Raw genomic sequence first — 26,970 nt, forward strand, 5'->3', positions numbered from 1 at the left:
GAAGACTGAGGGTGAGTCCAATCCCTACAGTCACCTCAGTCTCTGATGCTGTCTAGTAATGTGCCCATTCCTGTCTATGGACCAGATCTCTTTCCAGTAAATCTTCTTTTCTTTAATGTTAGTTGATTACATCTCCATTCCTGAAATCCAAACCACCAAGTTATTTTCAACACAAAATGAAATAATGTATGCTTATTGTGGTATGTTCCCTCAGACTTCTCCAGTTTTGCTTTAGTGGCAAAATTGAGGCTTCCTTTTGTGTATGAATGAGTGAGGACAGATTTTTATTCAACATATTTTCAATATTTTAAAATGGGAGTATCTTAGCTATTTCAGGCTTTAGGGAAGTTTTTGTTGCAATGTTCCGTTAGGGAACATTAGAGCAAGACATATATTTTCTCTGGCCACAAAACCTAGAGTGATAAAAGCATGATTATTTAAGTCTTGAATATAGTTGAATTTAATCTGAAGTCCAACAATACCTAGTGATAGCTGGTCAATTCTATAAACTCACTTACTTTACCATTTTCTCAGTTGTTTCAGGCTCCCCATGCCAGCTGGCATTTATGGCTTAGAAGGGCACTGAACTACTGCTGCTCAATGTATTCTCTGACATGTAATAGTCCTGTCTAGACTTTTGCCATTTATATTTATTCTCACATCCATTAAGATTTCCCTGGACCTGTTTTAATCTCTTTATGAATTAAATAGGCTAGTGCTTTTCAAATATCTGAGGTGAAGAATGAGCTTCCTCTTCCTGATTTTTTCTTAATCGATCCTAGTGTGCAACTCAGCACATGAATGTGAAGCTACAAATGTGTCTATATTCATAAAGGGAGTCCATTGATTATGCATTTGGATATTGTGACAAAGCCAATTGTTATAAAAGTTTCTAAATGCTTCCTCTCAGTTTCATATTTATTTTATAACTGACTTTTTTTTTTTTTTTTTGAGATGGAGTCTCACTCTGTCGCCCAGGCTGGAGTACAGTGGTGTGATCTCGGCTGCTTGCAACCTCCGCCTCCAGGGTTCAAACGATTCTCCTGCCTTAGCCTCCAGAGTAACTGGGATTACAGGCACATGCCACCATACCCGGCTAATTTTTGTATTTTTAGTAGAGACCAGGTTTCACCATGTTGGTCAGGCTGGTCTCGAACTCCTGACCTCATGATCTGCCTGCCTCGGCCTCCCAAAGTGCTAGGATTACAGATGTGAGCCACTGTGCCTGCCCTAACTGACTCTTGACAACCAGTTTGTGGACTACTATTCCACTGTAGCTCACACTTTGAGTAGTACTGAGATAGGTCACTCTTTTCTGTAGTTCCTTGTTACAACCTGGAGACACCTTTTAGTAATTAGCTCACTCAGCTACCTTGTGTACCTTTCCTGAGGGCATGGGAAACTTTGGAATATTCTCATGTATCATTCCTGTTCTTGTGACCTCCATAGCCTTCATCAGGAAGGAAGACACATGTCCCTTCTCCCTCTACTCTTGGAGATCAAATGGCTCCTTGGGGCTTATCATGGTTATTACTCATCTGGTTTGAGTCCAGGAGTGGGAGGCGACACCAGGCCCTTCTCAAGAACTCATTGGCATCTAAGATCTCTTTATCTCTTCTTTTCTTAAGTTCCTTCCTATCCCACATTAGGCAATATTTATCTAGTATTGGGAGCAAATGTAGAGGATAAGCTGGCTCTCATTCTTTTATTTTTAATCTTTAATTAATAAAATATACTTTATTATCTTACTTCTTAATGGCTTACTTTCAAGAGACTAAAAGATGAACAAAAAATACCATATTTCATTTTACTCTCCAAAGTTTCTCTTTTACAAAGCCTTTCCCCTACTTTCAATTCAAGTGTTTATTTTTAAATCAAAAAGTCAAAACTTCCCCTCTGTTTCTCTGCATTCAGCTATGTTGGACCTTGGCCAAGGCAGTGGGGTCACTTGAATGGGGAGTGGTGAGAAACTTCAGATAATTTCACAGAAATAAGTCTACTATATGAGTATATATGCAGTCTCAAATATTTTACTCCTTTTTTTTATTATACTTTAAGTTCTAGGGTACATGTGCACAATGTGCAGGTTTGTTACATATGTATACATGTGCCATGTTGGTGTGCTACACCCATTAACTCGTCATTTACATTAGGTATATCTCCTAATGCTGTCCCTCCCCCCCTCCCCCCTCCCCCCACCCCACGACAGGCCCCGGTGTGTGATGTTCCTCTTCCTGTGTCCATGTGTTCTCATTGTTCAATTCCCACCTATGAGTGAGAACATGCGGTGTTTGGTTTTTTGTCCTTGTGATAGTTTGCTGAGAATGATGGTTTCCAGCTTCATCCATGACCCTACAAAGGACATGAACTCATCCTTTTTTATGGCTGCATAGTATTCCATGGTATATATGTGCCACCTTTCTTAATCCAATCTATCATTGATGGACATTTGGATTGGTTCCAAGTCTTTGCTATTGTGAATAGTGCCACAATAAACATACGTGTGCATGTGTCTTTATAGCAGCATGATTTATAATCCTTTGGGTATATACCCAGTAATGGGATGGCTGGCTATATACCCAAAGGATATAATGGGATGGCTGGGTCAAATGATATTTCTAGTTCTAGATCCCTGAGGAATCGCCACACTGTCTTCCACAATAGTTGAACTAGTTAACAGTCCCACCAACAGTGTAAAAGTGTTCCTATTTCTCCACATCCTCTCCAGCACCTGTTGTTTCCTGACTTTTTAATGATTGCCATTCTAACTGGCGTGAGATGGTATCTCATTGTGGTTTTGATTTGCATTTCTCTGATGGCCAGTGATGATGAGCATTTTTTCATGTGTCTATTGGCTGCATAAATGTCTTCTTTTGAGAAGTGTCTGTTCATATCCTTTGCCCACTTTTTGATGGGGTTGTTTGATTTTTTCTTATAAGTTTGTTTGAGTTCTTTGTAGATTCTGGATATTAGCCCTTTGTCAGATGAGTAGATTGCAAAAATTTTCTCCCATTCTGTAGGTTGTCTGTTCATTCTGAGGGTAGTTTCTTTTGCTGTGCAGAAGCTCTTTAGTTTAATTAGATCCTATTTGTCAATTTTGGCTTTTGTGCCACTGCTTTTGGTGTTTTAGACATGAAGTCCTTCCCCATGCCTATGTCCTGAATGGTATTGCCTAGGTTTTCTTCTGGGGTTTTTATGGTTTTAGATCCAACATTTAAGTCTTTAATCCATCTTGAATTAATTTTTGTATAAGGTGTAAGGAAGGGATCCAGTTTCAGCTTTCTACATGTGGCTAGCCAGTTTTCCCAGCCCCATTTATTAAATACGGAATCCTTTCCCCATTTCTTGTTTCTGTCAGGTTTGTTAAAGATCAGATGGTTGTAGATGTGTGGTGTTATTTCTGAGGGCTCTTTTCTGTTCCATTGGTCTATATCGCTGTTTTGGTACCAGTACTATGCTGTTTTGGTTACTGTAGCCTTGTAGTATGAACATCGATGTAAAAATTCTCAATAAAATACTGGCAAACCGAATCCAGCAGCACATCAAAAAGCTTATCCACCGTGATCAAGTGGGCTTCATCCCTAGGATGCAAGGCTGGTTCAACATACACAAATCAATAAATGTAATCCAGCATATAAACAAACCAAAGACAAAAACCACATGATTATCTCAATAGATGCAGAAAAGGCCTTTGACAAAATTCAAAAGCCCTTCATGCTAAAAACTCTCAATAAATTAGGCATTGATGGGACGTATCTCAAAATAATAAGAGCTATTTATGACAAACCCACAGCCAATATCATACTGAATGGGCAAAAACTGGAAGAATTCCCTTTCAAAACTGGCACAAGACAGGGATACCCTCTCTCACCACTCCTGTTCCACATACTGTTGGAAGTTCTGGTCAGGGCAATCAGGCAGGAGAAAGAAATAAAGGGTATTCAATTAGGAAAAGAGGAAGTCAAATTGTCCCTGTTGGCAGATGACATGATTGTATATTTAGAAAACCCCATTGTCTCAGCCCAAAATCTCCTTAAGCTGATAAGCAACTTCGGCAAAGTCTCAGGATACAAAATCAATGTGCAAAAATCACAAGCATTCTTATACACCAATAACAGACAGAGAACCAAGTCATCACGAGTGAACTCCCATTCACAATTGCTTCAAAGAGAATAAAATACCTAGGATCCAACTTACAAGGGATGTGAAGGACCTCTTCAAGGAGAACTACAAACCACAGCTCAATGAAATAAAAGAGGACACAAACAAATGGAAGAACATTCCATGTTCATGGATAGGAAGAATCAATATTGTGAAAATGGCCATACTGACAAGGTAATTTATGGATTTAATACCATCCCACCAAGCTACCAATGACTTTCTTCACAGAATTGGAAAAAACTACTTTAAAGGTCACATGAAACCAAAAAAGAGCCTGCATTGCCAAGACAATCCTAAGCCAAAAGAACAAAGCTGGAGGCATCACGCTACCTGACTTCAAAATTTTACTCATTTTTGAGTACACAATTCAGGCTTCCTTTTGTTCATGAATTTTACTCATTTTTTACTCAAAATGAGTAAAATTTTTGAGGTTGCATATATGCTTACTCATAGTTTTACAGAAATCTGCCCACAACAGTATTTCCCATTTCTCGCTTTTCAAACATTCAGAATTTTCAGGATGTTGTGGCATCCATGGAAGAATCAATCTCAGATCTTCCCTCTAAATCACCTGCTGCATGGAGCATCACCAATAGTCCCAGTTGCCACATTTTTGGATTCAAACATTTGCATATGCAAAGAGAAACAAAATCAGAGAAAGACATCCACTTTTGACACCTTGAGAAAGAAACCATTACAGGTAGAGGAAACTGAGGGAGTATCCAGACCAGGCCTCACTTTCCTGTGGCTGCTCCCAGCTAATGACTAAGTAACGTGAAGGTACTATCACCAGAAATTCCTGCAGTAGCAGGATTCTTCCAATAATCAACTTTGGCTTGGAGATTCCCCATTAACCTGGCTGAGACTATCTTAGAACTATGCTACAGTTGGAAGCCCTGCCTATCCAAACTTCCTTTCCTCTCTCCCTTTCAGGGGTGACTCTTGCATTGATGTCTGAATATTCTCCCTTCCTATTTCTGATGTCTCCTTCTATATCCTCCACAGATGTTCCCCTAAACAATCTTGTTATCTATAATCATGTCTTGATATACGCTTCTCAGGGGACACAAACTGACACAGGTTAGTAGATTGAAAACCACTGGTTTAAGCTATAGAAGCCTGGTCTTCAAATACATAGTCATGGAAAAGGTCAAGATATAAATCAAGATGTAGGCTGTGCTTTCCTGATTAAAGTGATTCTTAGTTTCTCACAGCTGGGTGGGTTCTGAGAGGGTCCTATAGGGCTTCTAAGCTCTGTAGTAGAAGAGTTGGAAATTATGGTACCCACTATAGTTGGTGCAGGTAAAACTAGCACATGAAGAAAATGTAAAGGAAATCCATGCACTCTTTCTTTTCCTCATTAAACTATAATCTGTTGTCCTGTACTCTGAAGGAGTAAGAAATGAGTCTTGATTGTTCTAATATGCCTATCATTGGCAATCAAACAGTGGTAGTCCTTGTACAGAAATGTATGTCTTGGAGTGAGCCTGAAATACTGCTTCCCCTTTCACATAATGGGCAGAGGAAGGGTGTTGTGAAATGCAACCCACATTATTGATATTGCCAGTGAGTTTGCTTTTTGCGCTTCAAGGACCTTTTGGAAATGTTAGAAAATAATTGGGATAGTTGTTAATCTCTGTACACAAAGGTATATTGTCTTGTGGGTAACGTCATCCTGTTCTTGAGGTGATAGAAAGTGCTCCTATGAGAAATAAGTCACTAACTTGATTTGATTGGGTTTAAGTTTCATTATTGGTAGACCGTATATTTCTCCATGTGGTAACTTATCTAAGCTATGCATCTAACCCTCTCCCCTGCTTTTTGGAATACCAGAGTTTGTTATACCCAAGTAGAATGACTTCAAGAAGCAAAACCAATTATTTTGGCTGCTCATTGCTGAGGGCAGGGACTCTACTGCCAGGATAATCACTAGCTGGGACTAGGAGTCTCTCTAATTGTTCCGTTATGCCAAACAAACAAACAAAAAAACAAACAGTTTTTGGAGATCTGGGGATATGAAAAGGTAGCTTGGAAATAAGGAAAGCAGTCTTATCTCAAGCACTCATGAGAAAAGTTAAGATTGTAGACTCAGGCTCTAAGAAAAGGGTTTATTCTACAGAAGGTGTAGATAATAACTCAACTCAGGAGTATGAAGTAGCACCTGTGAGAACTGAACATATCCAACACAAATTGTTTCCTTCTCTTCACTTCTCCTAAGGAACTAATCAGAGAAACGAGTTGGATTACTGTCTCTACCATTTGTGATTGATTGTGGCCTTGGACATATGATGTAATCTATACACCTCAGTCGCTTCACCTTAGTGCAGGTAATAAAATCTGTCTGCAAGATTAGTGTGAGGAATACTTGAGGAAAGGTCTCTCTTGGGACACTGCGAACTTGGCCCGTTGTAATTTGTGTTTATATAGTAATCTGTGGGGGCTGAGTTTTTTAAAATAAGCTTTCTTTTGGTAAACTGTGGTTGGCGTTGTTCAAGAAGGGGGCTGGTGTCAGTCTACTGGACAACTCTGGGGAATTGGTCCTTTGCAAATTTCCTGAGCCAGGAGACATTGGCTTCATATTAGGAGGGTCTCTGACAATTGCATTGCTTTGTTGGGTTATTAGTAAAGCCTTAAAGGGTTCATAGTTTTCTAAATATCTAAAATGGTAGAATAAAACGACTTAAATGATTTAAGCTGTTACATTGCAGCATCCATCCCCTTTGCAAGATCTACATCTTACCACCCAGGCACTCCTGCTTTTATCTTTTCATGTCAGTGTTCTCAATTCTTCCCCGATACTTGCAGGGCTTCATGCAACAGAGCAATGGCCTCTATATTGTAGGAACCATGTAAAATGATGGGGTCTGAGGTGCAAAGCTAGTTACCTTAGTTCTAATCTGTCACTCACTTTTTCCTATGAGTTTGATACCTTTTAACCATCTATTTCTTGTCTCTTGGAAGAAGGTTAAAAACAATCCACCCTACCATTTATTCAGAAACTATCGTGTGACCAGATAATTGTGTGAATTGTTTACATGTTATTTTGTGTCATTCCACAGCACTTCTATGAGAGACTATTATGCTGGTAAGGAATCTGAAGTCCGACCAAAGGTCTTATAGCTTATAAATAGAGGTGCCCAATTTGCAGCCAGGCCTATCGACTTAAACTTTGGTGATCTTTCCAGAGCATCATGCTTGGATTGTTAATTTGTCTCTGATACTTGGTCTTCCAGGCTTGTTTCTGTCAACTTACCTACTGACCCTCTAATGAGAATGATCTTCATTCTTATTCTCTGGGCATACTACAATTGGATTGTATACCACATTTTGTCCTCTAATATCTGTCTGCCCTTCAAGACTGGATTTAGCTTCCTGCTGAAGTCCGTCACGCTGCCATCAGAATCTGCTGTGCACTGGCAGCCCTCCTCCTGCAGCTGCCCATGTTCTACGGCACACTACATTTGCAATTTGTACAGCATTTGGAAACCTTTTCTCTCAGATCCAGCTTTGAGTGTCTTTTTGGCAACATACCTGTCTATATAATTTTAATTAATGTGAACTTTTAAAAGCTACCTCAAAGTAGCATTTACCACAGGTTTGAAATTAGAAATAATGTCAAGTTTAAATAAAAGCAAAAGAGACTAAAACACATTTAAAAAATTGAATTCAACTTTCTAATAGAACATGGGTCAGTTGCTATACACATTTTTATTATAGGGAATTTTTTGATATTTTCAGCCATATAAATTTATATTAACTTTATGCTTTAGTCTTGTAAAATGGTCAGGAGCAGGAATATGGAGAGGTAGGAGGAGAGTAGATGGCATTGAAAACACGGGCTTTATCTGTGAAAATATTGAAGCTATAAAAATTTCCTGGAAGCTGCCTGGAAATCTGAACAGGAAAGACTCATATTGTATTTTAAAAATTCTGTTCCTTTCCTAAAGTCAACTACTAATTTTTCAAACACACATAGAAAGCAGATTATCCTGTGACACTTTACACTGAAGAAAAAGAAAATATTTTCAAAGATGCCAAGCCAATAATTTAAAATAAGATATTGAATAGAATTTAAACAAGATTAAAATTAAGAAAAAATATGTTTTAAACAGAAAAGGGTGAAAGAGGTCCACTTATAAAGGCAACTGTTGATTTAAAATTATTAGAACTAAGTATTTGTCCATTGCTTTACAAATTGCAACTGGAGATTGAAGGGTTTTTTTTAATGGAAATATTTTTCCAACTTGGAGAGATGGCAACAGTTGCTTTATGGTTATGAACTGCCAAATAGATCTTGTAAATGGGATCCGGTTAGTTCAGAGGAAGTTCAAAAAATCTCTAAAAATTACAAACACCAACAGAAAAATAGATTTGTCCTTTTATACAAGTGACAGAAAGCAACAAGAATGGTGCTCACATGTTAGTGTTTTGATATACATCTAGCTTTTATTTAAGCTCATTGCACTTCTTCAACACTGCTGAACTTCCAAATATCATAATTTCTGGCACACTATGATTCAAATACAAATATTATTTTTAAATAAACTGAGGCTCAGGGAGTATGCATCTGAGATTCAATGTCTAATAACCTCTGGCAGAGTGGCAGTTGCTTCTTTCTGAAAACTTTCTCAGCATGGATGCAATACATTGTTGGTCTATAATGAAGGTAATCCAGAAATATATTGGCTGTCAAAGTTGCATCACTGGCTTGCTTTTTTTTTTTTTTTTTAATGCTGGAAGATAAAGTGGCTACTCTGAGACAAGTTTTTCAAAACTCCATTTTCCACCGGTTCTGTTGCAATCTCTAGGTGTCATAATCAAGAAATTAAAAGTGCTTAAACACTGAAAATTGATCAATTATTGGTTTGCTTCCACTTCTACCCAGGTCACATAAAACATGCATTCAGATCACAGATTTTCAGAGAAGTATAGTGCATAAAAGTGATTGAAGCTTGTGAAGAATGGATGTAATCATCTAAATTACTCAAAACAGCTAAAAGGAAAACTCAAATACATTAATGATTTTTATCTTCACATGAATAAGAAAAGTTTTTTTAAGCCCATGTTGATAGAAAATTGTATTCAAGTCATTAAAAGAGACATGAGTGCCCAATATTCCTCTCAAAAAGAAAATGTTGAACCGCAAGAGGTTGTAGCTTTTGGAATGAAGCTAAATGTGACCAGAATTTTTTTTTTTTTTTTTGCGATGGAGTCTTGCTCTATCGCCTAGGCTGGAATGCAATGACGTGATCTCGGCTCACTGCAACCTCCACTTCCTGGGTTCCAGCAATTCTTGCCTCAGCCTCCCAAGTAGCACTGGCTAATTTTTGTATTTTTAGTAGAGACAGGGTGTCACCATGTTGGCTACCATGAACTTCTGACCTCAGGTGATCCACCTGCCTTGGCCTCCCAAAGTGCTGGGATTACAGGCATGAGCCACCCGTGCCCAGCTGATGACCAGAAATTTATAAAATCATCAGGTAGGCCAAGGGAGATGAAGAATGTAAAGTCAGAGACTTTTTTAAATATTAAGGATTTTCTTCCTGAAGCAATGCTCAAAGTGTCCATTACCTAAGTCTTCAGTTGTAACGCATCTACATTTAAGTATTAATTAGTTAATTAAGTATACAGCAAAGAGCTCAGCTGGCTCAAACTGGACATCTCTGGTATCAAAATATGACTTCCTTGATTTGTACAGTAGGCCTAAACACTGATTCTCAACCAAGAGATAGTGCTACCTTAGGGGACTTTTGGCAAAAATATCTGGAGTCACTTTCAGATATCACAACTTGGGGTAGGAGTGGGTGTGCTTGTGGCATCCAGTGGGTAGGAAGGGTGCTGCTAAATATCCTACAATGCACAAGACAGCTCTCAACAGTGAATCATCCAGTCTGAAATGTTAATAGTGCTGAGGTTGAGAAACCCTGGCCCGGACCCAATCTTATTAGGGCAATTAATAAGAATAGTGTAAAATAAAAAAAAAATTATAAAGAATGGTTTTCAATAAGGCAGTAAAACTACCATTATAGTAGAAACTGTAGAGTCCATAGAGAAGACAGCTTCCGTCAATATCACATAAATGCATATATGATTACTCCATAGCTTAATTCACAGTGTTTTAGCACATAATGGTGCTTCTGCAGCAATGTTAGAAGTAGCCCAGACTCTGGTTTTCAAGTAAAAGGTAAACTTCTTGCTGGGAAAATATCATATTTTATTCTGTATGAGTGTTGTATTGTTCTATGTGAAGCATCAGAATGTGAGTAAAATGGAAATTCCCATCTTTATATCTGGCAGTTGATTTTGGCTTGGTCTGAGAGCAGAATTTTTGTATTCTTGATGTGTCTAGGAGCCAAAAAAGTACAAATATGATTTAGACATTATTTGAAGGGAGATAGTACTACTGGCATCACTCTAAAAATTTTCAGAAGAAAAAATTGTTTAGACCTTGGGAAAAAACAAAGTCAATCAAATGAATTTCAACAAGAAACACATTACTTGCATGATTCAATAGATAATTTTGGCCCTGAAACTAAGTTTGTGTTTCCTTAAAATTTATTACTTGAGGATATGAGAGGCCAAATTTGTAGCAGATACTGACAACAATTTATTGTGGAGGCAAGGATTATTGATATTCTTCATGTAGTGGGAAAAACCATGCAATTGTAGTTGTCTTCCTTGAATTACTGAAATTAGAATGTTTCTGAACTAAAAGTCTGTTGGCCACAGAATTGTTCTTCTTTGGCCTTTGTGTAACGTGATCAGCCTATTTTTTTTTTTTTTTGGTATTGGAAATTTGTTAAGACCTCTGTTAGCATTTTAAGATTTACCTGCATTTTTGCTGAAACCCTTGAGGACTAAATATTATGTGCAAAATTATTTTATTTTAGAGGTAAACGATCTAATTAAGAGATGACTAGCTTATTTGACAGCATTGTTGACTCAGTTTAGCATTATGTACTATCATTAAAATAACAAACAATCTATATAGTATTCAGAATATTTAGAACATGTACTAGGAGTCCACTCTTCTTCAATATATCTGTTGGCCTTACCTGCCTTGGATTATTGATCTGTGCTTTTTGGCTGTTTTACCCTGATCTTTTTGTTCCTTGCCTACTTGTAAGTATCATTGATGCTGTGCTTCTTTCTGAGGATCATCAACTGTGTTCCAGCTCATCCCCCATCTCTAATGGAAGGCCTTGAACATGGAAGATGGCACCTCCATAATATGGCAGGGAGACCTCTGAGCTTTTGAAATAATAATGAGCTTCCATGAAAGGACACAATGATAGCAGCAAACTGTCTTTCTAGAGACCCCCTTCACCTCTACAGGAGGTTTACATAGCTATTTCTTTTAACACACTATGATTCAAATACAAATATTATTTTTAAATAAACAGGCTCATGGAGTATGCATCTGAGACTCAATGTCTAACTTCTATTTGATTGAAGTAAGAAAGCCCATTTGAACAATATGGGAGTGGCTGTGCATGGAACAGGAAAGAAATTAAGTATATTTAACTTATATTTTGGTGGCCCCCTTGAAGTCAATATGCAGGATCCCAAACCTAAGCTCAGAATATAAATCATCAAGATTTCCAGCATGCATGTTTTCCTTTATTTTTTTCCAACAAAGAAAGGTCAGTGGGAAATGTTTACACTTCCAAATGTATTGGATTTCTGAGAATGTATTCCCCTTTTAAAAAATGTATCATTTTAGTTATGATGTCCAATATGGCAGACCCTAGTCATAAGTGGATATTTAAATTTAAATTAATTACAATTAAATGCAATTAAAAAGTTACTTTTTAAAATGTGCTAGCTACATTTCAAGGGCTCAACAGCCATATTTCACTAGTGGCTATCATATGGGACAGGTTGATAACAGGGCATTTCTCTCATTGCAGACATTTCTATTGGACAGTGTTGCTGATTTAGAATAAGCCACTGTAGGCAAAAGTCACTGAAATGTAGATAATAAGAAAATGTCTTTTTTCATTATTTGTGTGCTTTTCTAAAGGTGTTTAGGAAAACCTTGTCATATAAGATTTTGTTACATATGTTTGTGAGAAAGAAGTCAGTGTGATGATTAACTTTATATGCCAACTTGACTGGGCTAGGGAGTACCTAGATGTTTGGCCAAACGTTATCCTGGATGTGTCTGTGAGGGCGTTTCTAGATGAGATTAAAATGTAAAGCAGTAGATGGTGTAAAGCAGATTGCCCTCCCTAATGTGGGAGGGTCTCGTCCAGTCAACTGCAGACCTGAATAGGAGAAAAAGGCTGAGTAAGAGGGAAATCCTTCTGCCTGACTGAATGAGTTAGGACATTGGTCTTTTCTGGTCTTCAGACAGGACTGAAACATTAACTCTTCTTGACTTTAAAACTTACTAGCTTTGGGACTGGAACTTACACCATTGGCTCTGCTGAATCTCCACCCAGCCGACTGCAGATCTTGGGACTTCTTAGCCTCCATAACCACATAAGCCAACTCCTTGTAACAAATCTCTCTCTCTCTCTCTCCCCCCCCCGCTCTCTCTCTCCCTCCCTCCCCCCCGTGTGTGTGTGTGTATAAGTGTGTGTGTGCATGTGTGTACACACACATCTATATCCACTATATCTATATCCAAAAACACACGTTCTATTGGTTCTGTTTTTCTAGACAACCCTAATACACCAAGAAAGGAAGGGAAATAAAGTTTTTGGTAAATAATTGAAAGGCGAAGTTAGTCCCTTGGATTTTCTTTCTTTTGTGTCTTAACTTATCAAGTTCCAGCCAGAAAATGATCCAAAAAAAGAGACGTGCTCATCTGTGAGACAAGCAAAGGTTTAAGGGGCAAAACAAAAAACAAAAAACAACAACAACAAAAAACACTGGAAACAACCAGATAGAGTAAATATGCAGGGAGGAAGATATGAGAGTCAGAAAACAAATGGCAAGTTTGACAAAATCTGGATTCTCAATAGAAAAATAAAATTATGAGACAGAAGATTATTATTCAGGTTGAAGCTTAGGTATTTAAAAATATGACTGATTATTCTTCAGATGTCCACCTGGTGGCTTAGGATTTTAGGAATCCCATTACACTGCTTAGAATAAAAATGGATGTACCTGAGCCTTTGTAAGCCATGGTTTCTGTACTCTTAGGCCTGAGCAATAGCTCAACGATTGAAGATGTGAAGCTCCCATGGAGCTGGTACCTTATTTTATACTGCGATTTAGCAGCATACAAAAGACCGCTGAATCATCACCATGTGCAAACAAACACGCAAACACTCATTCTTTTTCATGATTGAAGAAATAAACAAGGGTGGTATTAATTATCTGGCTAAAATAAATTATAATGAATGCAAACTCATTACTGTTGAAATCAATGCATGCGTAGCATAAGGTACATTTACTGAAGTCAACATACTTAATTACATTTCGAGTAATAAAGAGAGTAGGCATGAAGTCCAATGTCTCTTGAGCCTAAACATTAATTTTGATCTAATTTTCTTTTCCTCAATGTTGAGAAAATGAAAAGGCAAACAAAATTAAGAGACCAATGTTAACTTTATTAGCTTTGTTAACAGGGGAGTTTAAGCTGTTTGTACCATGTGTATTCTACATTGTGATCCAAGAAAGGTCACTTGATTTTAAAGCCAATAATGTTATTATAAGTACAAAGGTAGCCATATGGCACTTCTCATTCTGCAAGAATACAGGTGACATATATAATGCTTCAAGAGCCACAGTGACAAAACCAAGGGATACACAGAATTCTGACACTGTGGAATGAGAGTCTTTATGACACTTGAGTTTTTGTCCAAAGATTTTCTTCTTTCTATAATCTGTTTCTCTTGCCAAACAATGTCGAGATTTTTAAAAATTTAATAATTCCTCAGTTTTACATATTTTCTGTTAGCATGGGGTTTTGTGATCTTGCTTAAACTTTCAGATGACTTTACGTGTTTTCCCAAATAAAATGTGAAAACTCCTATTCAGACTTTTTCATAGCACCTAGCAGAGTGTTGGGCAAAAAGGTGTATTGCTGGGTAAATAATTGTTCGATGAGTAAATGAAGAATGAAACCCCTGATATCTATGAAAACAGATGACGCTGGCTGACATGGTATTCTCTCCATTGAGGAGAAAACAGCCTGGCCAGATAAATGGCCTGATAATTATTCTCATTAGACTACTTGGCTGTTAGAGATAGGAGTTCTGATTTAGAAGACAGAGTTTTGATTTAGAAGAACCTACCTACCACTTAGAGGACATAGGACTGTAGATCTCTTTGATTCTCTGTATCTGATCAGCATCTCCCATACAGCCTCATCCTTAGATACATAAATGTTTGTCTTCAGCGAGAAAGTAATTTGCCTTTTCTTCAGAAGAAATATTCGACTTTTAAAAACTGTGTTGTTTATGCTAGATTTCTCATGAGTAATAATTGGAGTATGGAAAGTGGGATATTAGTAAGTATTTAAGTATGCCATCCAATTTTAACATTCCCAGTTGACGAAATAGGAATTTTAAAAATTTAATGACATAGTGAAATGCTGCAAAGTTGGCGATTTCCTGGGTCATGTTCTAGCAAAGACCTGAAGATATTTGAGTGGAGCCCTGGTAATACCTGTTCTGAGTGAACAACTGGAGACAATTTTTCTCCAACCCCCCAAAACATTTGGCAATGTCTATAGAAATTTCTGAAACCATATGTGAGTAAGTTGCCCACCTGATGCCCAATCAACCTCTAGCATTTTTAATAAACATTTCCTAAAAACAAGGACTTTATCCTACATAGCCACATGATAATCAAAATTACAATGTTAAAATCAATACATTACCACTTTAATTCTCAGACCTCGTTCAAGTTTTGACAATTGACCGGTACCATCCTTTATGTCAAAAGGGTTCAACAACGTGTTGTAGTTGTCACGTCTTTTTAGTCTCCTTTGGTTTAAGACAGCTCCCTGTCTTAAAGTCAACTTTCTGGATTAAATAACTTTGCCCAGTTTACTTTTTAGAATGACTCTCCATCTGGGTTTATTTAATGTTGCCTTTTGATTATATTTAAGTTGTACATCTTTGGCAGAATTGTCACAGAAATGGTGCTATGTGCGCTTTCCTGGAATCTTTTCAGGTAGGGCACAATTTTGATTTGTCCCATCACTGATAATGTTTATCACTTGATATAAAGGTGATGTCTCCACAGTGAAGTTACTCACTGTAACATATTTTTTGGGGAAGTACTTTAAAACTGTGAATAGCTCATTATCTGCCAAACTTTCAAGTTATTCATTTAAATGTATATGGACTTGTGTTATCTTATTTTCTTCAATAACTTATAATCCGTTATTTATCATTATTTATTTTGATGATCAACTTGTCCCTGATTATCCAGTGAGAGCCCAGTACAGCTGCCTTTTGTATTCTATTGATATGTTCTTATTCTTCTTTGGGCAATTCCTTGCTTTTTGACACAAGATCATCTTGTATGTTTCCCTGTCCCAGCCCTGGAATCAGGAATTTCTCCAAGGAGTCCTGGTTCCTTCTAGTGAAGAATAATATTTAGAAGCCACGATCTGGAAACCAGATGTGTTTATTACTATTGGGATGTTTCTGCTGCTCTCTGGCCCTCTTATCTGAGGAGTTAGGCAGTTAGGGAGTTAGAGAGTTAGGGAGTTAGGGAAATAGGGACTTGGGAAATTAGGGTGCTCTCTCTCCACAAATTCACACCAATGCCTCCAATTCCATTATTACATCACAGGGTTCATCAGAGTTTTCTCACTTTCCATATTCATAACACCATTCTCTAACATTAAGAAATGTGGCTCCCATTATCCCTAATCTATTTACCTTATAATCTATCTCTGTGTATGTAACCCACTTGCCCTCTCCGCAAGGAAGCTGCGCTCTCCCTGCGGAGACCTGCCTCCTTGTGCTGGCTGTCCATGCTGTAGGTGCCCTTTTCATCACATGCAGAAGGCACCTTCAGCAGGACTTAGTCTTCACTCTGCCCCATCCAGGTCTCACCCACAGGTAGACACACTCCTTGTATTGCTTGGGCCACCCCTTCATTTGGATTTCTCCCTCACCTAATTGGGCTGGGTAGTCCTGCAAGGATGCCTTACCTATCCTGTTTTGATACTTCACATCAGGTTGCTCCCTTGCCAAGGGCCCTTGTCACCCTGCACATTCTCTGAAGTTTTGAGTTGAAAACTGAGACGATTATATATTGGGACTCAGTGCCATTTTTATGGCAGCCTTGCTCTTGCTTTTCTTCCAGCCTGGTGAACCCATTTTCTAAATGTGACAGCAGGTAGTAATTGCAGAAGCCATTGCAGGCAGGACTATGCCAGCTCTATCCCACCGGGAACTTAGAACTCTTCGTGGGAGTAGGCACCATGTCTTCAGGTTGTCAATCTTAAATACTTCTCACAATAACATCTCTTGAGACACCAGAAAAGACACCAATGATAGACAGTTGTAGAGCTTCGCTTCTTCTGTGATAATCAAGATTATGCAGCTAATAAAATTATTCACCACTTCCATTCACTCCTGCCCACTCTTTGCATGATCACCTTCCTAGAACTGAATGACTGTCTTCTCCGCTGTTCATGCCTTGTGGTCTATGCTATGGAATTTTTGCTGCAAAGTTGAAAACTTCTCTCATTGCCACAGAATTCTAACCTCTGTACTCCAAACCAATATGCACAGAAATTTGTGCAAACTTATTTAAGGTCTTGTCATACTCTAGCAATGAGCTTAGTTTCCATGTGAATTTTCACCTTCAAAGAATCTCTACTGATGCTCCATCTTGTAATCATAGGTTTTGGCTTGAGCTCTAGGTAGGCAGGCTGGTTGGTGTGAGAGTCTTAGGACAGACTACTACCTTTGCCTCATGTTGCACCATACAGCTGTGCAGCTTAGCTGGGTGCAGGGCCGGCCTTGGCTTTTATGACAAAAGGAAGGTTTGGGAACACAGGGACTATGCCAGCTGAATTTAAAAAGCATCTGGACCCATTTTCTCCTATTCTCATTGCTGTTTTTAATTAGATATATTGTGTGGATTCCAATGTGGAATTCTTTTGAGAGAGCGGGGGAAGTTGGATGTCGTTCTCTGCTTTGTTACTCTTCCACAGAGCTTTTCTCTTGAATTTCCCCTTGATCAGTCTTGCTGTAATACTTGTCTCTGTTAAATATAATAGAGTACTTTTAGACAGGAAGGGAGATGTCAAAAACTATAACTTTAGCAATTAAGGATTGACAGCCATTCATAGTATATATGTATATTTCTTCTGTTTATTTTTATTTAAATAAATACATTTTTCAATATGTGCTAAGAAATGAGGAAAACACAGGAAAATTATCTTGGCCTTTGGGTTTTTAAAAAAGCAATTACTGAAAGCAACCTCTAAATTCACTGGAGAATTCCTATGTAAAATATATTTGTTAGCGCCAAGTGAAAGTCACACCAAATTTTTTTTTTTTTTTCTGGTGGATTTGTTGTGGGTTTTTCATAGTGCAACCCTTTTTTCACATGGATGTTCTTATCGATTTAAATCTCAGAACTCAGAGTGACAGAAGGAGGGGCAAAACGACCCTATAACAAAATATAAGACAGCTGAAGATAGCAGGCCCATGCCGTCTATATGAGCCTGCCTGAGGCCTCCAGCAGCCCAGCCTGAAAATATAAATTCCTGAAAACACTTAAAAGACACAAATATGTTTCCTAGGAGAGGGGCTGGAGTAATCCGTTTTCCTACCAGGTATTGTGGTAGCTTAGTTTTCCTACTTTCAAGTGGTGAAACTAGAAATTCGTGATAAGAGTGGGGATGAGTGGCCTGGTGGAGGGGAGCAGAGCAGGACATTTGTCACACAGAGTGAATAACTCGCTTAGGGGAAGGTAACTTTGCCAGGTGCCTGAGGGGGGCCTCTGGGTAGCATAAAGTCACTGGGCACCTGTGGAGAAAGGAGAGGAAGGGAGTAGATTGGGGCATAGAACCAAAGATTTTACAGCCTTGCCGAAAGATCACTTGAATGTGGCCACCAAAGAAAGTGTGATATTCTCTACAAGAGCCAAAGATGTTCAGTTTCCAGTTAGCATAGCATAGACCTTGGAGTTATGTTGACTACAAAAGGATGTTACGATATTTATTATCACTCCCCTTGTTATATTTGTGTGGTGATATAACTACAGTTTAATTACTTCCTATGTACCAGATGCCATACTAACAGGTGATATTGATGATCTCATTTAATCTGCTTAACATTTCTATGAGGTAGGTATTAATATCCATATATCCTCATTTCATAAATGTAGAATCTGATCTTACAGGATGAAATGACGTGATCAGCTCCAGTGGACATGGCGGAGCCTGAATTTGACCCAGGTTTGTGATTTCAAGGCTATTTTATTGCATAGAGGTAGTACCTAAGAGGGCATTCACTCTGGAGGACTCTGTATTCTTTGATCCTAGCCCTATAAGCTCTATATGCTAACTGACTGAGATGACCAATTGCTTGCAGGATCAGTTAGCTTTTACTATGTAATAAACCACCCAAAAACATAGTGACATAAAAAAAAAAACCACATTTATTTAGTTTGTGATTCTTTGGGTTGGCAATTTGAATAGGCTTGCTGAGCAGTTTTTGAGATCAGGGCCAGGTTCAACTATCTTTGACAGGACTCTCTCAGCTGATGGGGACAATACAGGGATGATCTTTCTTCATGGAGTTGATCATCCTTCAGTAGGCCAGTCTGTGGCTGTTCACATGGTGGCAGAAGTATTTCAAGAGCACCAAGAGATGCCTGAATGTGCAAGTACTTTTATGACTCTATTTGTGTCACATTCACTATATCTCCCATTGGCCTCAGCTGGTTGCATAGCCAGCTGAGGCCAGTGAATCCAGACTCAAATTGAACCCAGATTCAAATACTGGAGAAATGGACTGCATGTCTGTCAAGAAGAATCTGCAACACCATTTTGCAAGGGCATCACATTGTGGATGTGTCACATTACTAAGTTCTGCATGCAGGGAGAGGAAGAATTTATAATCATTTCAGAGAATTTACCTTGCTTGACTAACTCTGCCCAGTCCTTTTCCAAATGTATGGTGCTTCCCATGGAGGAGAACCAGACAAAAACTAGGGATATATCATAGAAAACCATTTATCACAATGAACATAGACACAAAATCTGAAGCCCTCTCTTGTTGGCCAAATAGTAAAAATGCTCATTGGCATTAAGCAAATGCAAAATTTAGACTGCTAAGGTCATTATTCATACTTCTTTAGAAATTTCCTTTGTTAATTGGAAGGCTGAGTCTAAAAAATGTTTATAAAGCTATGTATACATTTTCAAAATGACTGTTTTGAAATGACTGTGGCAAAGGCATTCAAAAGATAAAATACCCTTTTTTGCAACATGCTCTAAAATCCAAGGAAGCCTGTTAGTTTGCGCTTTGTATTTTCCCCATGAGGATTAAAAAGTGGGTGATTATATAATTTAGAAAAGCTCAGAAAAAGCCAGATTTTTAAGGGAAATAACAGTGAAATGTCCCTTCAGGAAAAAAAAAAAAGTTACCATTAAATGCCATGAGGAAAACGAATTACTATGACAAAAAAAGAGAGATTTCCTTTATCACATGGAAATGAAAGGGACTTCCCTCAAGATTTTTACCTCAAAATTTGTTTTGTGGTTATGTGGTAGAAATGTTTTCAGTGCAATGTTTCATTTCCTTTCCAGTATTTTTGACTGCTGTTGGACCTGATTCTCTACCCCTGAAAGCACTAACCTGTTTTATGTTGACTAGGGTACAGAGGTCCTGTTAGCATCATGGCCAAAAAGCTTTCAACAAAAGCTTTGTCATCTCTCTACAGGAGAAGACTGTTATTCTGTGCCAGAATCCATTCCCTTGAATGTAATGAATGCTCTCATAATCACTCCTTGTCAACAGGAGATACTTCATTATATGAAATCAAAATAAAATCTATACTAGAGGTGAAGAAAGTTTGAGATATAAGTATGTTCATGTGTATGTGTCTATGGAAAGCCATAAAAAGAATCCTCAAACAGAGAAACAGAACTTTTCTTGACATCAAATCAGATATATAATTTAGAAAATATAAATACATATATTATCACAGTTTCAAATTTGACTTTTCTAATTTTTTGTGGCAATGGATTATAGGAATAGTTTTAGGTTAAGTTCTGGGAATTGTTCTTTTGGTAAACGTTGGCTTTGAGGTGTAAGTCTCCTAAGTCAAATTAATTTCATAATTATGTCCTTTAGATGATGAATAAGGCATTTGATATTCTTTTGTGATATTTGTGAGTCACATATTATTGGCTGCAAGTTCATTGGCTCAATGCTGCTTTGCCAAAAGTGAGTTTCCAGAAGCTAATTCTCCGAACTCCATTCTCCAAATGGCATACTTGCGATCTGACCAATTTCTGAATTGAGTGGAAGTACATGTGGCTGAGCCCAGGCATAACCCTCACTGCTACTGCTATAGTTTATATCAGGGGTGTCCAATATTTTGGTTTCCCTGGGCCACATTGAAAGAAGAATTATCTTGGGCCACACATAAAATACACTAAGTGTAGCTGATGAGCTAAAAAAAATGGCAAAAAACCTCATAATGTTTTAATGTTTTAAGAAAGTTTTACAAGTTTGTGTTGGGCTGCATTCAAAGCCATCCTGGGCCACATGGGGCCTGCAGTCTGCAGGTTGCACAAGCTTGATTTACATGTTTGTCCCCGCAAGTCTCATGTTGAAGTTAGATCCCTGATGTTGGAGGTGGGGCCTAATGGAAGGTATTTGGGTCATGAGAGTAGTCAACTCAGGAATGGCTTGATACCACCCTGCTGGTATTAAATGAGCTCTCGTTCTTTTAGTTCCCATGGGAGCTGGTTGTTAAAAAGAGCCTAGCACCTCCCCTCTCTCTCAATTCCTCTCTCTTGCTATGTGATCTCTGCACACTCCAGCTACCCTCTGCCTTCTGCCATGAATGGAAGCAGCCTGAGACTTGCATCAGATGCCTGACCTTCCAGCCAGCAGAATCACGAGCCAAATAAGCCTCTTTTCTTTATGAATCACCCAGCCTCAGTTATTATAGAAAAGCTAACTGTTCTAAGACATTTGCTGTCATAGCTGCTTTCTTCATAAGCCTGCTGGACAAGGGCAGAGGGGGCTGAGGGAGGAAATGAACTGATGTCTGCAGAAAGCAGTCGTCCAATCCACCTCACTATTGAAATCCACCTCTGCCAAGAGAATCCTTTGGTGAGCATCATGTAAGATACAAATACCTTCACATTCTGTGCCCATGGATGCAGATTTGTCCACATATATCTCACCCAGATCTTCTTTTTAATTTTTTTTATTTTTTAAATTTTGTGGGTACATAGTAGGTATATATGTTTGAGGTGTGGATGAGATGTTTTGATACAGGCATGCAATATGAAATGAGCACATAATAGAGAACAGGTCAAGAATTTGTCCATTCTGTCAAGAATTTTCCTTTGTGTTACAAACAATCCAATTACACTCTTTAAGATATCTTAAAATGTGCGATTATTATTGACTATATTTACCGTGTTGTGCTATCAAATAGTAGGTCTTATTTATTCTTTCTAACTAATTTTCTGTACCCATTAAGCATCCCCACATCCCCCACCAGGTCCCCACTACCCTTCTCAGTCTCTGGTTAACCATCCTTCTACTCTCCATGTTCCATGAGTTCAATTGTTTTGATTTTTAGATCCCACAAATGAGAACTTGCAATGTTTGTCTTTATGTGTATGGCTTATTTCACTTAAGATAATGATCTCCAGTTCCATCCATGTTGTTGCAAATGGCAGAATCTCATTCTTTTGTATGGCTGAATAAGTACTCCATTATGTATATGTACCACATTTTCTTTATCCATTCATCCATTGATGGACACTTAGGTTGCTTCCAAATCTCAGCTATTGTAGACAGTGCGGCAACAAACATAGGAGTGCAGATATCGCTTAAATATACGATTTCCTTTCCTTTGGGTATTTACCCAGCCATGAGATTGCTGGATCATATAGTAGCTCAATTTTTAATTTATTGAGGAGTCTCCAGACTGTTCTCTGTTGTGGTTGTACTAATTTACATTCCCACCAACAATATACAAGGATTCCCCTTTCTCCACATCCTCACCAGCATTTGTCTTTTGGATATAAGCCATTTTACCTGGGGTGAGATGATATCTTATTGTAGTTTTGATTTGCATTTCTTTTATGATCAGTGATGTTGAACACCTTTTCATATACCTGCTTTCCATTTGTATGTTTTCTTCTGAGAAATGTATTCAGATCTTTTGCCCATTTTTTGATTGGATTATTATATTTTTTCCTATACATTTGTTTGAACTCCTTATATCTTCTTGCTATTAATCTCCTGCCACATGGGTAGTTTGCAAATATTTTCTCCCATTCTGTGGGTTATCTCTTCATTTTGTTGATTGTATCCTTTGCTGCGCAGAAGATTTTTAACTTGATGTTATCCCATTTGTTCATTTTTGCTTCGGTTGCCTGGGCTTTTTGGGTATTACTCAATAAATTTTTGCCCAGACCAATGTCCTGAACATTTCCCACAATGTCTTTTTGTAGTAGTTTCATAGTTTGAGGCCTTATATTTATGTCTTTAATTCATTTTGATTTGATTTTTGTATATGGTGAGATGGGGTTGAGTTTTATTCTTCTGCATATGCATATCCGGTTTTCCCAGCCCCATTTATTGAAGAGACTGTCCTTTCCCCATTTTATGTTCTTGGCACCTTTGTCAAAAACAAGTTCACTGTAGGTTTGCGGATTTGTTTCTGGGTTCTCTATTCTGTTCCATTGGTTTATGTATCTGTTTTTATGCAAGTACCATGCTGTTATGGTGACTACCACTTCATGGTATCATTTAAAGTCAGGTAATGTAATTTTTCCAGTTTTATTTTCTTTGCTTAGGATACCTTTGGCTATTATGAGTCTTTTGTGGTTATACATAAATTTTAGGGTGTTTTTTTCTATTTCTCTGAAGAATGTTATTGGTATTTTGATAGGAATTGCATTGAATCTGTAGATTGCTTTGGGTAGTGTGAACATTTTAACAATATTGAGTTTTCCAATTCATGAACATGGAATATCATAACATTTTCTGGTGTCCTGTTCAATTTCTTTCATCAATGTTTTATAGTTTTCATTATAGAAACTTTTCACCTCTGGTAAGTTAATTCCCATGTACTTAATTTTATGTGTGGCTATTGTAAATGGGATTACTTTTTAATTTGTTTTTCAGATTGTTCACTTTTGGCATATAGAAATGCTACTGATTTTTGTATGTTGATTTTGTACCCTGCAACTTTACAGAATTTATTTATCAGCTTTAATAGTTTTCTTGTGCAGTCTTTAGGTTTTTCAAAATAGATGGTCATATCATCTGCAAACAAAGATAATTTGACATTCTTTTCCAATTTGGATGCTCTTTATATCTTTCTCTTATCCAGTTGCTTTCCCTAAGACCTCTAGTATGATGTTGAATAACAGTGGTGACAGTGGGCATCCTTGTTGTGTTCCAAATCTTAAAGGAAAGGCTTTCAGTTTTGCCCCATTCAGTATGATACTAGCCATGGGTGTATTGTATTTGGCTTTTATTATGTTGAGGTATATTCTTTCCATACCCAGTTATTTTGAGGATTTTTATCATGAAGGAGTGTTGAATTTTATCAAATGCTTTTCCAGCAACAATTGAAGTGATCTTATGGTTTTTTTTATCCTTCATTCTGTGGATATGATATATCACATTGATTGACTTGCATATATTGAAACATCCTTGCATCCCAGGCATAAATCCTACTTGGTCATGATGAATGATCTTTCTAATATATTGTCGAATTTGGTTTCCTAGTATTTTGTGAGGATTTTCGTATCAATATTCATCAGAGATATTGGCCTATTGTTTTCTTTTTCTGATGTGTATTTGTTTGGTTTTGGTATCAGAGTAATGCTGGCCTCATAGAATGAGTTTGGAAGTTTTCCCTCCTTCTCTATTTTTTGGAATAGTTTGGGTAGAATTAGTATTAGTTCTTCTGTAAATATTTGTTAGAATTTGTGAGACTTTTTATTATGGCCTTGATCTTGTTCCTTGTTATTAATCTGCTCAGCTTGTGGATTTCTCTTGGTTGTATGTGTCTATAAATTTATTCATTTCCTCTAGATTTTTAAATTTATCGGTATATAGTTGCTCATAGTAGCCACTAATAATCCTTTGAATTTCTTCAGTATCAGTTGTAATGTCTCCTTTTTCATTTCTGATTTTATTTCAATTTTCTCTCTTTTCTCTAAGTTTGTTTGGCTAAAGGCTTGTCAATTTTGTTTAACTTTTTAAAAAACTAATGTTTTGTTTCATTGATCTTTTGTATTTTTTAATTTCAGTTTTCATTTATTTCTGCTCTGATTTTTTTTATTTTCTTTCTTCTGCTATTTCTGTTCTTTCCTTTTCTCTTGTTTTTTTTTTTTTGTTGTTGTTGTTTTTTTTTCATTGATGCAGCCAGTCTATGTATTTTGATTGGAGAGTTTAGTCCATTTACAGTCAATGTGATTATTGATAAGGACTTATTTCTGCCATTTTGTTATTTGTTTTATGGTCATCTCCTTCTTCTTTCTTTCCTTCCTGTCTTCTTCTAGTGAAAATAATTTCCTCTGGTGATATAATTTAGTTTCTTGCTTTTTATGTGTCTATTGCATTTTTGTTTGTTTGAGGTTACTATGAGGCTTGCAAATACTATCTTATAACCCATTATTTTAACCTAATAAAACGTTAACACTGTTTGCATAAACAGATAAGCAAAATGATAACTAATAGAAAACTCTACACTGTAACTTCACTGTCCTACTTTTTAACTTTTTGTTGTTTATATTTTATTGTACTATGTCTTGAAAAGTTATTGTAGTTATTACTTTTTATTGGCTCATCATGTAGTCTTTCTATTTAGGATAAGAGTAGTTTACATACCACAATTACAGTGTTAGTATAGTCTGTGTTTTTCTGTGTGCTAACTATTATCAATGAGTTTTGTACCTTCGAGTGATTATTTGTTGCTCATTAATGTCCTTTTCTTCCATTTGAAGTACACCCTTTAGCATTTCTTGTAGGACAGGTCTGGTGTTGAAATCCCTCAGCCTTTTTTTTTTAGACAGAGTTTCACTCTTGTTGCAATCCCTTGGCTTTTGATGTCTGGGAAAGTCTTTATTTCTCCTTCATGTCTGAAGGATATTTTCACTGGATATACTATTCTAGCATAAAAGGTTTTCTCATTCAGCACTTTAAATATGTCATGCCACTCTCTCCTGGCCTCTAAGGTTTCCTTAGAAACCTTAGAAAAGGCTGCTGCCAGACATGTTGGAGCTCTATTGTATGTTATTTTTTCTTTTGTCTTGCCACTTTTAGGAATTTTTTCTTTATCCATGACCTTTGGGAGTTGATTATTCAATGCCTAGAGGTAGTCTTCCATGCGTTAAATCTGCTTGATGTTCTATAACCTTCTTGTGCTTGGATATTGATCCTTCTCTAGATTTGGGAAGTTCTCTGTTGTTATTCCTTTGTATAAACTTTCTGCTTTATCTCTTTCTTTACCTCTTCTTTAAGGCCAATACCTCTTAGATTTGCCCTTTTGAGAGTATTTTCTAGATCCTGGAGGTGTGTTTTATTTTTTTAATTCTTCTTTCCTTTGTCTTCTCTGACTGTATTTTCAAATAGCCTGTTTTCAAGTGCACTAATTCTTTCTTCTGCTTGATCAATTCTGCTAATAAAGGACTCTGATGCATTCTTCGATATGCCAATTGTATTTTTAGCTCCAGAATTTCTGCTTAATTCTTTTTAATTATTTTCTTTAAATTTCCCCAACACAGCTATTTTGAATTCTGTGTCTGAAAGGTCACATATCTCTGTTCTGCCAGGATTGGTCCCTGGTGCCCCATTTAGTTCATTTTTGTGAGGTCATGTGCTCCACCTCCTCCCCCAGATCTTCTTGTCAAAAATTTTTCAATCATGTTCCTTCTAAGTCCTTGACTTTTCAGCCAAACTATTATCCATACAGCCCATGGTTTGTCTCTTTCCAGGCAAAAACAATGACCATGCCAACTGGCCAGTACTCCCTTCACCACAGTCCTATAGAGCTGTCCCAGAAAGGGGCTGTAGAGCTACAGCTGTTCTCTTTCAGTTAAAGTATAGTATGCAAGATGATCTATCTAAAACCAAGCTTGAGTTTTTTCTTCAGTCAACTGGTCATAGGGAGTGCCATGTGAGCCATAGCTGTGGGATGAGAGAAAGAAGGCAAACAGTAGTAATCAGGACTCATATAACTTACCTGTGCCTTTTGGGCCTGCTCTAGCCTAATTTCATGTACATCATCTCCACTTTATGCCAAGGTGTAGGCTCAGCCTTATGTCATAATGGGGAGACAACAGCTGGCTCATGATTGGCAGGTCAGGTCACATGGTAACTTGATGGCCAAAGTTCATAGGATCAGTCTCTATTAAAGCCCAGTCACAAGATAAAGTATGTTTTTAAAAAGGAGGATTGTTATCTGCACAAAAAAATGACATGGCTTTGCTTTAATTCCTAAAGGTCTGTGTTGTGATTTACTTAACAGTCTGCTAAAAGCTGCATAAGCACTAGCGCTTTTCTTTACCAGCCAGTAGCACTTTAACTCTTTTCCCATTTACCCCAAGAATACTTACTAGTGGTGTTTGTGGCTGCGGCATTTACCTTGAGATAACTTTGCCATGAAATATGT

The 26,970-nt window shown here is 37.5% G+C and overlaps 1 long non-coding RNA gene across 1 annotated transcript; it reads right to left on the bottom strand.

Annotated features, from left to right (window-relative positions):
• Positions 1–17,216: 17,216 nt before the first annotated feature.
• On the bottom strand, positions 17,217–26,602 carry LOC131383007 (uncharacterized). Its single transcript, XR_009212659.1, has 3 exons — positions 26,542–26,602; positions 19,228–19,299; positions 17,217–17,343 (listed from the first exon to the last, which is right to left on the bottom strand). It is a non-coding gene; the product is annotated as an uncharacterized LOC131383007 (long non-coding RNA).
• Between the last annotated feature and the right edge of the window lie 368 nt (positions 26,603–26,970).

This window comes from Hylobates moloch, unplaced genomic scaffold, assembly GCF_009828535.3.
Source record: "Hylobates moloch isolate HMO894 unplaced genomic scaffold, HMol_V3 SCAFFOLD_3, whole genome shotgun sequence".
NCBI lineage: Eukaryota > Metazoa > Chordata > Mammalia > Primates > Hylobatidae > Hylobates > Hylobates moloch.